We start from the raw sequence: 6,094 nt of genomic DNA, 5'->3' as shown, positions 1-6,094 counted from the left end.
GTAGATGTATTTCTTGACTGTGCATGTCAGATCATCAATTATTTTTATCAGTATGTAGCTATCATGAACATACATAGCATTTTTTTGCCTTCATATGTGGTGTCCAAGAAGAAAAATAAATACCCTCACTATTCTTGCTCCTGATTTTATGGATCTCACTAGAAAGAAAAAAAAATAGACTATGCTTAGGAGGTTAAAAAAGAAATTTTTTTGGCTTATTTCCTAAGCAAAATTAGACAAATTCCTAATGTAGACTACTTATGGGAAACGCACATATAGTGCTATTTCCCTCAGGCAGTCTTCAATTTCTCAAAAAAAATAAAATAAATAACTTCTCGACCCCTTCGATGTATCTGAAGTGTCCAGCAAGGGGCGCAGAATATCTAGACATTACGTGGTAAAGTCATCACAAGTACCGGCAGCCCTGTATTATGTGCAGTGTATGCTAGCCACCCAGTGAAAAGTTAGAACATTACTGTCCGCATTAAACTGTGACAGGACAGGTCCAGGGATTGCCAACATTTAAATTGGCAAGTTGGGCTGTGTGCACTCATACAGTAATGTAATGTGAATTCATCATTTCATTTCAGTAATCCTTAAATTGCCGTCCTTCATTGTGTTAAGGCAATGAAACTCCATGTGTGAACATTCCCTCAGTCTTGCCTGCGCTTATCCTTATTGCGAGTGCTGCCGTCAGCAATACATAAATACATTCCCACTGCTTATGCTGTGCAGTAAGTGTATGTGGGGCTGCTTCAAGGTGAGCTGGGCAAAATGACAGGCAGCCTTGATCTCGCAGCTGCCTGTGATCAACCCCTTAAACACCACAATGAAAAGCTATCACTGTGTTTAATAGCCCTATTTCACGGAACGATTATCGTTTCATAGACTTGCTCCAACGACCGCTCGTTAACTAGCACTTAACGATTTTTTTAAGCGAACGATAACGATAGTGGGAACGTGAACGATATCTGTAGTGTAACGATTTTTTTGCGGTCGTTACATCGTTACATGGTCGTTTAAAACGTGGGGAAATGTAGGTAGACATTTCAAGAACGACTGAGATTTTTTTTTTTTATTCAACGAAAAGATTTAGCGAATTGTTGAAAGACTGACGATTTTTTTTCGACATGTTGAAAAAAAAAGTGAACGACTCCGACGATTTCGCTGTTGTGGTTTGCTCGTTTACAGCTATTCCACAGAACGAATATCGTTAACGAGCCGTCGTTTGAACGATTTTATGAACGATAATCGTTTGAAAAAGTTCCGTGTAATAGGGCCTTAAGGCAGTCAGTGACAGGTTAAATACCTGTGACTGACTGCAATGCTTGGGGGGTTTCGATCACTTTTCCTGGCAGGTATAATACTTGCCTTCGTCCTGTTGGATCCGCAATCTACTCAAAGCCTGCCTTCAGGCTATGCTATGCAATCTAATGTTTTCATATATTAGTCCCTGAGGGAGATTTATAAAGTGTATAATAAGTTTAACTCCTCCCCTTTCCCATTATACAAATAAAACATGCTTGCAAGATTGTCTAATCTATTAAATTATAACAATACTGCTCCTGTCTGGTGAGCAGCATAAATAAAAAAAATGTTTTAATTATATATCAGAAAAAAAAGATAAGCAATCAATTTTTTTTTTCCTTTACACCACTAGGATACTCATAAAAACTATAGACCATGGTGCAAAAAGATGCCGCAACCAGCCCTTTAGGTGAAAAGTAAAAGCGTTCTGGCTCTTACACAGCGAGGAGGAGAACACTGGACATCTGTGCATCAATGACCTTTTGTCCTAAAGGGGTTAATTTATCCCTGGTGTCTAGTGGCGGGGGAGATCCGTTAAAGGGGTTATCCAGTGCTACAAAAGCATGGCCACTTTCTTTCAGAGACAGCATGACTCTTGTCTCCAGTTCAGGTGCAGTTTGCCATTAAAGGGGTTATCCAGAGCTACAAAATCATGGTCGCTTTCCCCATACTGTTGTCTCTAGATTGGGTGGGGTTTTGAAACTCCGTTCCATTGAAGTAAATGGAGCTTAATTGCAAACTGCACCTGAACTGGAGACAACAGTAGGGGGAAAAGTGTCCATGTTTTTGTAGCGCTGGATAACCCCTTTAAGCTCCATTCACTTCAATGGAACTGAGCAACAAAACCACGCCCAAGCTGGAGACAAGAGTTGGGGCTGTCTCTGGAAGAAAGTGGCCATGTTTTTGTAGCACTGGATAACCCCTTTAACACTTGCCGGGCCAAGGCTCCGCGTCGGAATGACTCTGATCCCGGCTCGGTACTCCATGTATCTGGTCTGCAGCAGACCAGAATAATAAAGCACTGATCTGATGGATCAGTGCTCTATTATATACACAGCATTGATCTGTACAGATAAAAATGAGAATTGGCCCAGGAGGGAAGGGGTTAAAGGGAACTAACCTGCTGATAGCCCCCCAAATGCACACTGCCCAACTCTATCATGCTGAGCTGGTCTGCTACTTTTAAGGCCACATTCACACGTTCCTGTTTCTGCACGAAACACGGACGTGAAATGCCTGTAACGGACTCCACTTCCCACCTGGGCAGCATCTGTAATAAGATGCTGGGAGCGAGGGAACTGTATGCATATGCACCGCCCTGTAATGAAGCAGCCGCGTGGTGCTGTCACTACACCTCGGCACATGCATACAGTTCCCCCGCTCCCAGCATCTTATTACAGAAGCTGCTCGGGGGGAGACTTTTACAGGCATTTCACGTCCGTGTTCCATGCAGAAAATGGAACGTGTAAATGCGGCCTAATGGTGCGGACGGATGGTGCGGACGCGATTAGTGCTCCTAACGGTGGTCTCTGCCGTAGATTTAAAGGGAATCTGTCAGCTCCTATGGAGGGGGAGTGGTGATGTTTTTGTGCCGCACTTCAGCCCACCTCACTACTTCCCCTCCCAGCTTGTATTGAATATTCATTTCTCTCACCCGGTCAGTGTAGTGCACGCACGCTCCCGCGGCGATTCGCACATGCACCCCAGTGCGTCGGAGCAGCACTGAGCAAAGCCATTGAGGGGTTAGGCTTTGGCCCTCAGTGTGCCTGCGCCGCTCTGACACACTACGGCGCATGCGCGCACTACACCGACCGCGTGAGCGCAATGAATAATTAATACAAGCTGGGAGGGGGAGTGGTGAGGCGGGCCAAAGTGCGTCACAAAGCCATTACCACTCCCCCTCCACTGGATTTCCTTTAACTACTAACTGCACGGCAACAGCCAAGGAGCAACATAAGAGACATACCGTCGTCGCCCTGTGCCCCAGCAGGTTATAGTAGTCGAAACTGCTGAAAGTTCCCCTTTTAAAGATAGCTTGGGCGGGATGAAATAATGTACAGAAAATGGTGGGGGGGATTACAATAAAAAAAAAATAGAAACAAGATAAGAAGGGGCTTTAGTATCTGTCTCCATAATATCTTCTGGTGGACCTGTTTGCTTCTCAGCAGAACCACAAGATTTTAACTTTCTTTTCTCTAAACCCCTAGGAGTAGATGCATTAGCCCACAAATGGGATTTCCAGTTGGGACATGCTCTCTCAGGTTCCCCTAATTCTCAGGGTTCTTCAGAAGCTGTTGGAACCAATAGTCTCAATACTGGTGGCTCTTCTTCTTTGGACAAAGTCCACTAAGCAACATGCTCAGAAGATCTTCTCTTCTCCGGAACCCGGAGCTTCTCCATTAGGGTCTGGTTTTTCAGAAAATAGATGATTGCAGCCAGACCTTACCTGCTATTAAGCGCACTCTGCTCCTGAGCATGCTTCATAGCATATCAGCTACTCAGGCCGTACGGTGACAGGTGGCCAGGGCGTACCCATACGTCCCCGGTCGTCTAAGGGTTAAAGAGGTTGCCCAACATTTTTTTCCTATTGGAAAAGGGAATAATTTGTAGTCTGTCCCATGGTGGTTTTCTCTAACATTTTCTCGTCTCTTTGTCCCTGGGCCGCCTCCTCTGTTGCTGCCTTTTGAATTTGTGCTTGTTTACATGAAGAACTCTGCTCTAAAAGCCTATAGCTCCACCCCCTGCTCTCTGAATCTAGCCCCACCCACTCTACCCATAGGCAGGGAATGTGTGTCTACCTACAAGTGCCTTTTGAGCAGCATGGTGGCTCAGTGTCTGCCAATTATATTATCAAATAAACTAGTTTTTTTAATCCTTTATCTGTTGTAGGACTACAAGTCCCAGCACACATGTACATGTTAGGAGTTATAGTCCTGGATTACACATACACTATTGTAGTCACTCACGGTGGTCTTTGTCCCCAATGGAACTCACAATGTTTTGGAGTGTGTGATAAAATCTATGCAAACATTGGGGGGGGGGGGCATACATACATACAGCTGTTATCCCAGGACCCCAACACTACAAAGCAACATAGCTAACCTCTGGCCCCCCACAACATAGGTATCAGCTCCTGGTCTCCTCCCTGTCATGCTGCCCTTACTGCTGCAATCTGTACTGGGCTTAGATGTTAGCTCCTCCTACAGGGTGTGGCTAAATCAGTGTGGATGCATAACCCCACCCACCTGATGACTCACTGTTCCCTCACTGGCAGGAACAGGAAACAGAAAGGGAATGTGACATCACAGGAAGTAAAGAAAACACTGGCAGAGTGGTCATTTGACTGAGCCCGAGAACAATAAGCCCTCTAAATAAAATATAGAAGTGTATGTAGAATATACAACACCCACAGAACAATGGTAGTTTATTGAAAAATCCCAGACAACCCCTTTAAGATTTGCAAACTTCTGCTCGTGAGCAGAGCAATTTATGTTTTTTTTATATATGCGTAGTGGCAGTGAGTGCCCCGAGAGTGGGGCAAATGGCTTACAGTCCCCTGCCTGTCCATCCCCTGTGGCTATTTGCCTCGCTTCCTGCATTTGATTGATGGCCTCCATGCTGGAGGGAATGGAAATGCTGAGCACCTAAAGTGATCTGACCCTGACCCTGTGAAACCTTCTGACAAATTCCCTTTAAGCTGCAAATTTTTCTACATTTCTGTAAAATTAGTTTTGTACAGTTAGTATAAAACCAGATTTTCTGTCCACAACGAAGAGAAGGTAAATGAAAACAACGAACCTATCCTGTCCCAGGTAGCAGGGCCGTTTCTAGGGCCAGGCGAGGCGGGCCACCGCACAGGGCGCCGACAGCTAGGGGGCGCCCTACAGTATCTGGTCCTTGCACTGACCTCATCATCAGCGCCCCTCCCCCCCCTCCGACGGCCAGAGTCCATGGAGCTGTGAGCACCACCCTCAGTCCACACCTCCAGGACCAGTCCCCAGTGGCTGTTTGAGAATAGCACGCTGGGGCAGAGACCGGGACCCAGACTTCCTGTGCAGGCGGCCTCTGTATGACAGGCTGGCTGCCTGCAGGGGAAGCTAGAAGAGGACTGAGGGACCAGAAGAGGAGCTGTGTAGAGCAGGGGGACAGGTAAGTAGATGATTACTTGTTTTATTACACTATGGGGGCTAGTAAAGAAGAGGAGGGGGAGGGGCGGATCCAGCACTGCACAGAGGGGGCCTACATGCCTATGGGGGGGGCACAAATATGCAAAAGAACACTGCAGAGACACCATCACATGTCTCGACGTCAGTGAACTAGCCAGACCTTCCCTCCGGGAAGGAACAACCAAGCCAAAGGTGTTCTCCAGTTAAGGAAACCACCTCAGCACTGTATCCATCCACAGACAGCTGTTTCGGGGTCAATGTTCTAGAATACACTGATGTTGAGACACGTGATGGTGTCTCTGCAGTGTTTTGGTTGATCTCCCTGAGGTCAACCAGCGTCCTTTTGCATGCACTTACTAGTCATTGCTGCCACTAGCCAGAAACCTACTCCACACTGATGAGGGGCAAAATCCCCGAAACAGCTGTCTGTGGATACCTTGCTGAGGTGGTTTCCTTAACTGGAGAACGCCTTTGGCTCGGTTGTTCCTTCCCGGAGGGAAGGTCTGGCTAGTTCACTGACGTCGAGACATGTGATGGTGTCTCTGCAGTGTTCTTTTGCATATTTGATTTCCCAGGGGGCAATGTTCTAGAATACACTGACGTTGAGACACGTGATGGTG

The sequence above is a fragment of the Dendropsophus ebraccatus genome, chromosome 3, assembly GCF_027789765.1.
Source record: "Dendropsophus ebraccatus isolate aDenEbr1 chromosome 3, aDenEbr1.pat, whole genome shotgun sequence".
Classification (NCBI taxonomy): Eukaryota; Metazoa; Chordata; class Amphibia; order Anura; family Hylidae; genus Dendropsophus; species Dendropsophus ebraccatus.
This window is presented reverse-complemented; position numbering follows the sequence as displayed.